Here is an 8,315-nt window from a genome sequence, read left to right on the forward strand (position 1 = left end):
GCAAGAAGCTTGGCTGTAAAAGCGTGCTGCGGGCTCGAAGCTCTGGTTGGAAGCAGAGTAGGAGAACAGGGCACAGGACCGAAGCATCCTGCCTCACCAAGCTCAGCATCTGCCATCAGAGACAGGCAAACCACCTCATTCCTCTCACCGAGCCTGGTAAATTTATCTTGAGGTCAGCTAGGTCATGTACTCTTCCTGGTGGAAGGCTGTTCCCTCCAGATGACAAACTTCCTAACATCCAGCCCACGTGTACTCCTGCCCAGTTTGCAGCCACCCGCGCGCCCCCTCGCAAGACGGGCACCACCACAGCAACTTCTGTGCAACTCCTGCACCCAGGCAGACGTGACCGCGATGGCCAGCGCTGCCTACGCAGCTTCCCAGATGCCACCACAGCAATGCCCGCTGTGGGCAGCGTTAATCCTTCCCTGTCTCTGCTGATCATCTCTCTTCCGACCTGCCGTTACGCGGCCATCCCGCACGGATGGCTCGCAGCTGGTCTGGTCAAACCTTTCTCTTCCTTTGTTATTTTGAGCTGATGAGTTTGACGTGGAAATTCCTGTTATTTGCTACATGAGCATGATTTTTCACTAGCCCTTTGCCCTCTAGGGAACGCACCGAGAGAACTGGGGCTCTGCCCTTTCCTTAGTCACCTAAACCACTCTTCACTTTCTCGTTCACGCAAGAAATTTTGCTTTCAGCTGTTCAAAAGCTTCCAAAAGCTTTCAGCTGTCAGCAAACTTCGTTATTAAGCCCTTCTTTTGGCCACCGAAGCCCAAACCCAACCTGACAGAATCATAAAAAAAAAAAAAAAAAAAGGTTGCCAGTGGATTAGTTATTACGCTTGCCAATTCTTTCACAATTCACTATTCTAACTAGTCCCTTGCCTTGAGCATCTTACAGTCTCTGAGATTTTTTTTCTGCCTTCTGTTTGGTGGAAATACAACCCAGAAATGTACCTTTTCCATATATAGAGCACACGTCCACATTGGGTAGTTTCTAACCTCACTTCTGTGGAAAAAGAAACTGTTATTATTTATTTTTACTCTTGGAAAACCCCGTTTGCCTCAATTTTGAGGGTTTCTGAATTTATCTCTGCGTTTTTCAAACCTCTAGCCATTCCACGGCCTGAGTGTGTTTGCTGTGCGGGATCACGCTGGTCAAGAACTGGAAGAGCTTGACGTGCTCCAGGAAGACAAGCCACATAATTATGGGGTTGTCATGCTGATGGAGTTGCCCACACAGGGTGAAGTCACACTGCAAGACCAGAAACTCTGCTTGCAAAGAGGTCAAACCACTTACCATTCCCAAAGGTTCCTGTATTTTCTGGGAGAACAAGCGATGTGACACACAGCCTCATTATGACATGGCTGCACCCACCACGCTGTTTAAACCACATCATGCCAGAAGGGAGAGCATGTTACAGCACTCTGGGTTTCCAAGAGCTCCATGTTCCCCATACGTGACCTGACGGGACCGATATCCCAACTGCTGGGTGGCTAAATGAAAAAGTGGAGTGGTGAAAGGCCACAAGAGATCTAAGAACAGTTTTGGAGACTTACTCGTACTCAGGGTTAACCAAAGTCAAGGATGGTCTTTCCCAGCAGCAAGCAGGCGATGGCTCTGCCCTAATTATAAGCCATGTAAATGAACTAGCCAGATGGAGAAGCAGGCCCGGGGAGCTTGGGAAAAGACTTTGAGCCCAACCTCAAGGAGATCACTCTAAAGTAGCTGCTCTTCGCAATGGGAGGGAGGGACCAGGAAGGTGACCCCTAGACCAAGCAGCCCAGTCATAGACCTCCCACTGACAACCGGTGACGAGTCGCAGCGCTGCAAGTCCCAGACCGGAATGACACGCAAGTCAGAGAGCAACCAAAAGTATGACCAAACAATCCCTCTCTCTCCATTAGGTTGGAATGGATGACACCTGAACTCAACCCTTTCTGCGGAAAGCAATAATTACCAGTGCACGCGTGGTTGCCTTTCCAGTTCTCTGATTGCCAACCGACACGTGGCACCAGCCAAGGAAAAACGCGTTGCTTTCCGTATGAGCGACAAATGTGTTCCTGCTCCCTGCTCACATGCACACAAGACAAAGGACACCCTCAAAAACCAGAAAGTACCTCTGAAGAGCCTACACTTCAGAAGGAAGCAGCGAGGAGCTGGCAGTGCCCCCGGATAAAAGCCATTTTGCACCTAGGGTATAAAAAAATGCACCCGAAGCGAGCACCACTCTGCTGACATGGCTTTGCACTGGAGAGCACAGATGTGATGCCAACTGACAGGGGATCAACGGTCCAGGTTTCTGGATGCCACCATCTCAGCCAGCAGCAGCAGAAATTCAGCTTTGCTTGCTGAGTGCAAACACAATGTGGCCCAGTGAAGTTCACAGGGAAGAGGGTCACGCTCCTCATGGGAGAAATAAAAGCAGCTCCGTTATCACTGATGTCACTGAGTGCACAAGAAACTCCCAAAGCTAGTGTGCTGGTGCACCATCCCCGAGTGTGAAAGCATAACACAAAAGCAGGCTGAGTTGCTCCTCCAAGTCTCCACCACATCCCCTCATCTTTCTGACCCTCTTCATGCCAGATCAAGCTCGTCATCAGCTTGTCTCTACCCTGCCCCATGCCTCCTGCCCAGGCCAAGGGCCATAACAGCCACACATCTCATGTGGATCTTCATACCTGGTCTGCCTAGCTGAGCCTAGCCCCAGCCTGCAGCCCTTCCACTGCTGCCAAAAGCCAGCAACAGTCTGTCTGCAGGGTTCATCCAGTTGAGTAAGACAAAATTCTGTTGTCTGGAGCATGCAGTGCCTTTGGATCTTGTTGCCTTCAAAGCTGAAATTCACTAACTTGTGGAGAATAACTCAACACCAAAGAATAGCTTTCTGCTTGGAGCCACCTCTGCTGAAGCTATGCAGACATTCTGAAGATGACATCCAATGGTGAGGCAGGGTGTCCAAACGGCACCACTCCCATGTTTCTTATTTCCCTGTTACTTTGGGGCTGTGATGCTCAAAGGCTGACAACAACTTCTCTTATCTCTTCTCCTAAAACTATGGCTGACCATCAGATCATAAGGAATGCCTGCCAGCCAGCAAGAAGAGATCCTTGCTTAGGGATCTGTTCCTTCAAGGTAAAGAAAATGAAAGGACAGCTTGCATGAGAAGGAAAGCAGTACACAAAACGATAGGCCAATACTTTTTCCTCCCTGGACAGTGTGATTAGTATCACTGGTTTTAAAAGCGTTACAGGGCGAGCAAAAACCTAGAACCATTCCTCACTTCTACAGCTGCAGGCAGCTATTCTATACTATTTCATAGAATCACAGAATCATAGAATGGTTTGGGTTGGAAGCGACCTCAAAGATCAGCTAGTTCCAACCCCCCTGCCATGGGCAGGGACACCCTCCACTACACCAGGTTGCTCAAAGCCTCATCCAGCCTGGCCTTGAACACCTCCAGGGATGGGGCTGCCACAGCTTCTCTGGGCAACCTGTGCCAGTGCCTCACCACCCTCAGAGGGAAGAATTTCTTCCTTAGATCTAATCTAAATCTCCCCTCTTTCAGTTTAAAGCCATTGCTCCTTGTCCTATCACCACATGGCCTTGCAAAAAGCCCCTCTCCAGCTTTCTTGTAGCCCCTTTAGGCACTGGAAGGCTGCTGGAAGGTCTCCCTGGAGCCTTCTCCAGGCTGAACAGCCCCAACTCTCTCAGCCTGTCTTCATTGGGGCCGATTTGAATTATCTGAATGCTCAGACTGGCAAAGGGAGCAGTTTCTTCACTCCTAAAAAGACCTACTAAGAGCATACCCACAGCTGGGGACGTATTAAAATATGTGTTCTCTGCCCTTTGACTGCTAAAGAAATATATTGCCATTCATGGCAATTACAGGCCACCAAAGCACTGAGGAACAGGAGAGCTTTATAGGTAAAAAGGTGTTTTCAGAAGAGGTTAGTGCAGTAACTTTCATAAGTTATATTTGCATTTCAAACATAACTTGGTTTGGAAATTGATGCACCTCTAAGAAAATCCATAGAAGCAGCAGAAATAAGGAAATCGTTCAGGACAGTTCTTTGAAACTGATTTGACTGCACTGTAAAAGAACAAAAAAATCCCAGTGAATGGAAATGTGACTTATGAATTAACCACCGCCAGCATCACCACACTTGAAGGTGGAAAGAAACGAAAAAGAAAAAGGAGAACAAAAGAGAGAACAATTTGGGGGCCTACAGGAAAGATGGGGAGAGGCTGTTCAGGAGGGCCTGTTGTGATAGGACAAGGGGTAATGGTTTTAAAATAGAGGGAGGTAGGTTCAGGTTGGATATTAGGAAAAAATTTTTTACCATGAGAGTTGTAGAACACTGGAACAGGTTGCCCAGAGAGGTGGTGGATGCTCCATCCCTGGAGACGTTCAAGGCCAGGTTGGACGAGGCCCTGAGCAACCTGATCTAGTCGGAGATATCCCTGTTCCTTGCAGGGGGGTTGGACTAGATGACCTTTGAAGGTCCCTTCCAGCCCTAACCATTCTATGATTCTATGATACGGTTGCATCCGGAACTGCCACGTTTGCAATTTTTGTTTGGCTTCTAATTTAGACATAAAAAAGACACAGCGAGGACCGAAGAAGGATATTGCAGTACGTGTGGAGGGTGAAAATGGCAACTTGGCTGCTTTGTAAATGCTTTGTCCAGAGTTTTGGGGTACGAACTGGAGCTGTTCTCCAGAGAGAAGATAATGCTCTATGTGAGGACAAGCCTTGAAGGAGGAAAAGTGGCATTTTCAGCACCCAGAGGCTGCGCTTGACTCAGTGGCATCAGGCAGGTTGGTACCTACCCGATTTCTGACTCCCTTGGCCTGCCTGTCTCTGACACATCATGGAGCCAGCTGAGCAAGGATGCTCACATACCTCCATTTTCGCTGCCTAGGTGCTATGCATCCGAGTCATCTGGTCTGTCTTTATTTCTGAAGGTGACAAATGCCCTGCACAGAAGTTCTGAGAAGAGCCCACCGTTCGAATAATGCAACATTTTCAGCAGAGAGCAGCATTCCAAAATTTCCTTTGTGACCAGAGGCCACAAAGGACTCCCTCAGATATGAAGCACGTTGTGAAAGCCGGACTTTCTCTTAACGTTTCTAAAACCATGCTGAGAAGGGGAAATAATTAGGGGTGACTCCCCACAGAACAACACATTACTGATAAGATTTTTCCCTGTCTTAATAGGTACACAGAAAAAATCCCATGAAAGCCACCCGAAATACATAACTGAACTATCTAATGTGATATGATGATGTGACAACTTAATGTGACGTGACAGGAGCAAGGAAGGGATCACAGTGGGGGGTAACTGTCTTTGCATGACAATTCAGGACATAGAATTCCCTTTCTGGAACAGAAATTGCTATCACAAACCAGTTTTTATTTAATTACCTTTTAAATTCATATTTTGAGAATCTAAAGATTTACAATCTCTAGTGAAAAGTTCTCTTTTTCTCTCTCACATTGCTATTTATGCAAAGTAATTTCCCTACTAAAACCAATTACAGATTCGTTACAGTGAATAATTATGCAGAAGATGAAATCTGTATTTTTATTTGTATTTTATAAAATACTCTCGATACGTTTCAAAACAACTTAAGACAGTATTTTCTGAAAACTGCGCTGTAGGTAGTTTCACACTGATTTTGTTATAAAAAAAATTGGAAAGCTCCCAGGAATTAGTTTTGAAGAACCATTTGCCTCTAAAAGAGCTGTACTAAACAAATAATCAAACCACTTTTGTTTGTCTCACTGACTACAAACTACTGTTTTATAGTAGACAGTGTCCTTTTTTTAAAAAACCAATAACTAGTTATTAGCCTCACCTTCTTGCACAGCTTGAATTTTCCATGTTTAACCTGAGCCCTTTCCAGCACAGCTCCACGACCAGTGAAATGCATATGCAATCATCAAGAGTTTGTTTATCTGCTTAATGTTCTAGCAGTTTAAAATGAGGCTCAGTGGGTGTTCCACCTCTCCACTGGGGAGATCCATCTTCTGAATCACCACGGGATTGTTCCTCCTTTTTTCAGACCCTTTAGTGTAGCTTAAAGACAGCAGTAGGGTCCTGGTGATGCATGCAATGATAGAGACCAGTATGAAGAATACTGGTGTAAAATCGCCTCGTGAATGAAGGCACTCCTTGGAATATTTTAAATATGAAATAAAAGTCTAGGAACTGGCCATATCCTGTGCAGAACTCGAAACATAGAATCATAGATTCATAGAATGGTTAGGGTTGGAAGGGACCTCAAAGATCATCCAGTTCCAACCCCCCTGCCATGGGCAGGGACACCCTCCACTACACCAGGTTGCCCAAAGCCTCATCCAACCTGGCCTTGAACACTTCCAGGGATGGAGCAGCCACAACTTCTCTGACATGCTGTTAGGTTTGTATGTGTTTGTTCAAAACCATCTTTTGTGTCCTGATAGAGAATCGGACTCTGCCCCTCTTTCCTGAAATTACCGTTCCGAATCCATCCGATCTCGAAAGAGGAGACAGAAATTTAACTTGGGTTACAAGTGCCAACCCTGCCTGCCTTTCAGCACTGTGCTTGTTTGCTACTCACCTACAGCTGCCTCGGGATCCCAGCGGAGGAAAAGCAGCATGCTGGGCAAGGCTCGGATGAACAGGCCGGGAACAGCGACGGAGACGCTGAAGGACTTTGCGCTGTGACCAAGATGCAGCTGAAACAGAAGCCCCAAGAGAACGACTGAGCGCATCACCTCTCAAGTGAGGTGAATTTGTTGACAGCTGACATGCATACTTGCTGCTAGGTATCAAGAGATGACAAATCCAACCCCTCCTTAGTTACTTCTCTGTGAAACATACAGAACAGAACCCTCACTGTCAACAATTTTCGCTGTACGCCCTAAAAGTCTCCATTAGGCTTGGTAAGAAGTGACCTTTCACACTACGGAGGGTTGAGCCAAAGCCTTCAACAAGATCGTTTACCTGGCACTGTTTCCTTTCCCAAAGCCACTGGGAAACATGGCAAGTAGCCCTGCACGACGTCACCGTGAGACAGCTAAGTCACACCACTCTGCTTTAACACGGAGAGCCCGGAACTTAGCCCGGGAGCTTTAAAACACACACTTATTCCTGTACTTTCCCTGCCCCTTTCTCTTTCAGCTTAAAAAAAAAGTTACTGCAGCCGTTTGAGCTTTAGCTGAGAGTTGTAGAACACTGGAACAGGTTGCCCAGAGAGGTGGTGGATGCTCCATCCCTGGAGACGTTCAAGGCCAGGTTGGACGAGGCCCTGAGCAACCTGATCTAGTTGGAGATATCCCTGTTCCTTGCAGGGGGGTTGGACTAGATGACCTTTGAAGGTCCCTTCCAGCCCTAACCATTCTATGATTCTATGATTCTATGATTGCATTAACACTTTGTTTCAGTTATTGATGAGGTGGGAGACAGGTGAGACGTACTTTCCAACAGAATTTCACTAGTTGATTAAATATACCGTAAAAATCTATTTATTCCGTGAAAATTCTCAGCTGTACGAGCAATAGCCTGGCCGTGTAGGCAGGGAGTAAAGTGCCTGAGCTGTCTGTGTGTAAAGCATAGGTCTCCCCAGGACACGCTGTGGGCCAAAAGCTAAGCCCTTTTCCCAAGACTCGGAATGTTTTTGTTAACCTCAAGCCTTGCCTCTGCTGCAAATAACTCGTTTTCCTTAGCTACCACCTCATACCTGTTTAGTTGCGAGGGATTTATTGAGAAGTTTCTGGAAAAGTACCATCAGCACTGGGGACGCTGGGGTTATGCACTGGGGGATGTTTTGCTCACTCTTTCGCCCCAGCTGTTTTGTAACCTGGTGCGTCACGAGCGTGCTCAGGATTTTCCACAGGATGCCTCTTTGTATTCTTTGCTTTTCTAAGCCTTTCTAAGCTTTACTGGATAGGCCATTACAATGCCATCATGCCGTGCTGCCAGTGATGCCAGCGGGATGCGAGGATTTTAACTGGTACCGGTGGCTTTCTGTTCATTGCTCCCGGCTGGACGTGCCCGGGGCTGCAAACTCCACATTCCCACTCGTTCAACTTCTCCGCAGCCGTGTATTTCCACCTGAACCCACTCCTGCTGGGAACACAATAAACTTGGTTAAAAACCCCTCACTGCCCTTGACCCACGGTGCCATCCCCAGCACCAGCTGCCCACAATCCCTCTCACAGCAACACCGCTTGTCCTTTTGAGTGGAATTCATAGAATCATAGAATGGTTAGGGCTGGAAGGGACCTTCAAAGGTCATCTAGTCCAACCCCCCTGCAAGGAACAGGGATA

The sequence above is a fragment of the Tauraco erythrolophus genome, chromosome 9 (assembly GCF_009769465.1).
Source record: "Tauraco erythrolophus isolate bTauEry1 chromosome 9, bTauEry1.pri, whole genome shotgun sequence".
In the NCBI taxonomy this organism is placed as follows: domain Eukaryota; kingdom Metazoa; phylum Chordata; class Aves; order Musophagiformes; family Musophagidae; genus Tauraco; species Tauraco erythrolophus.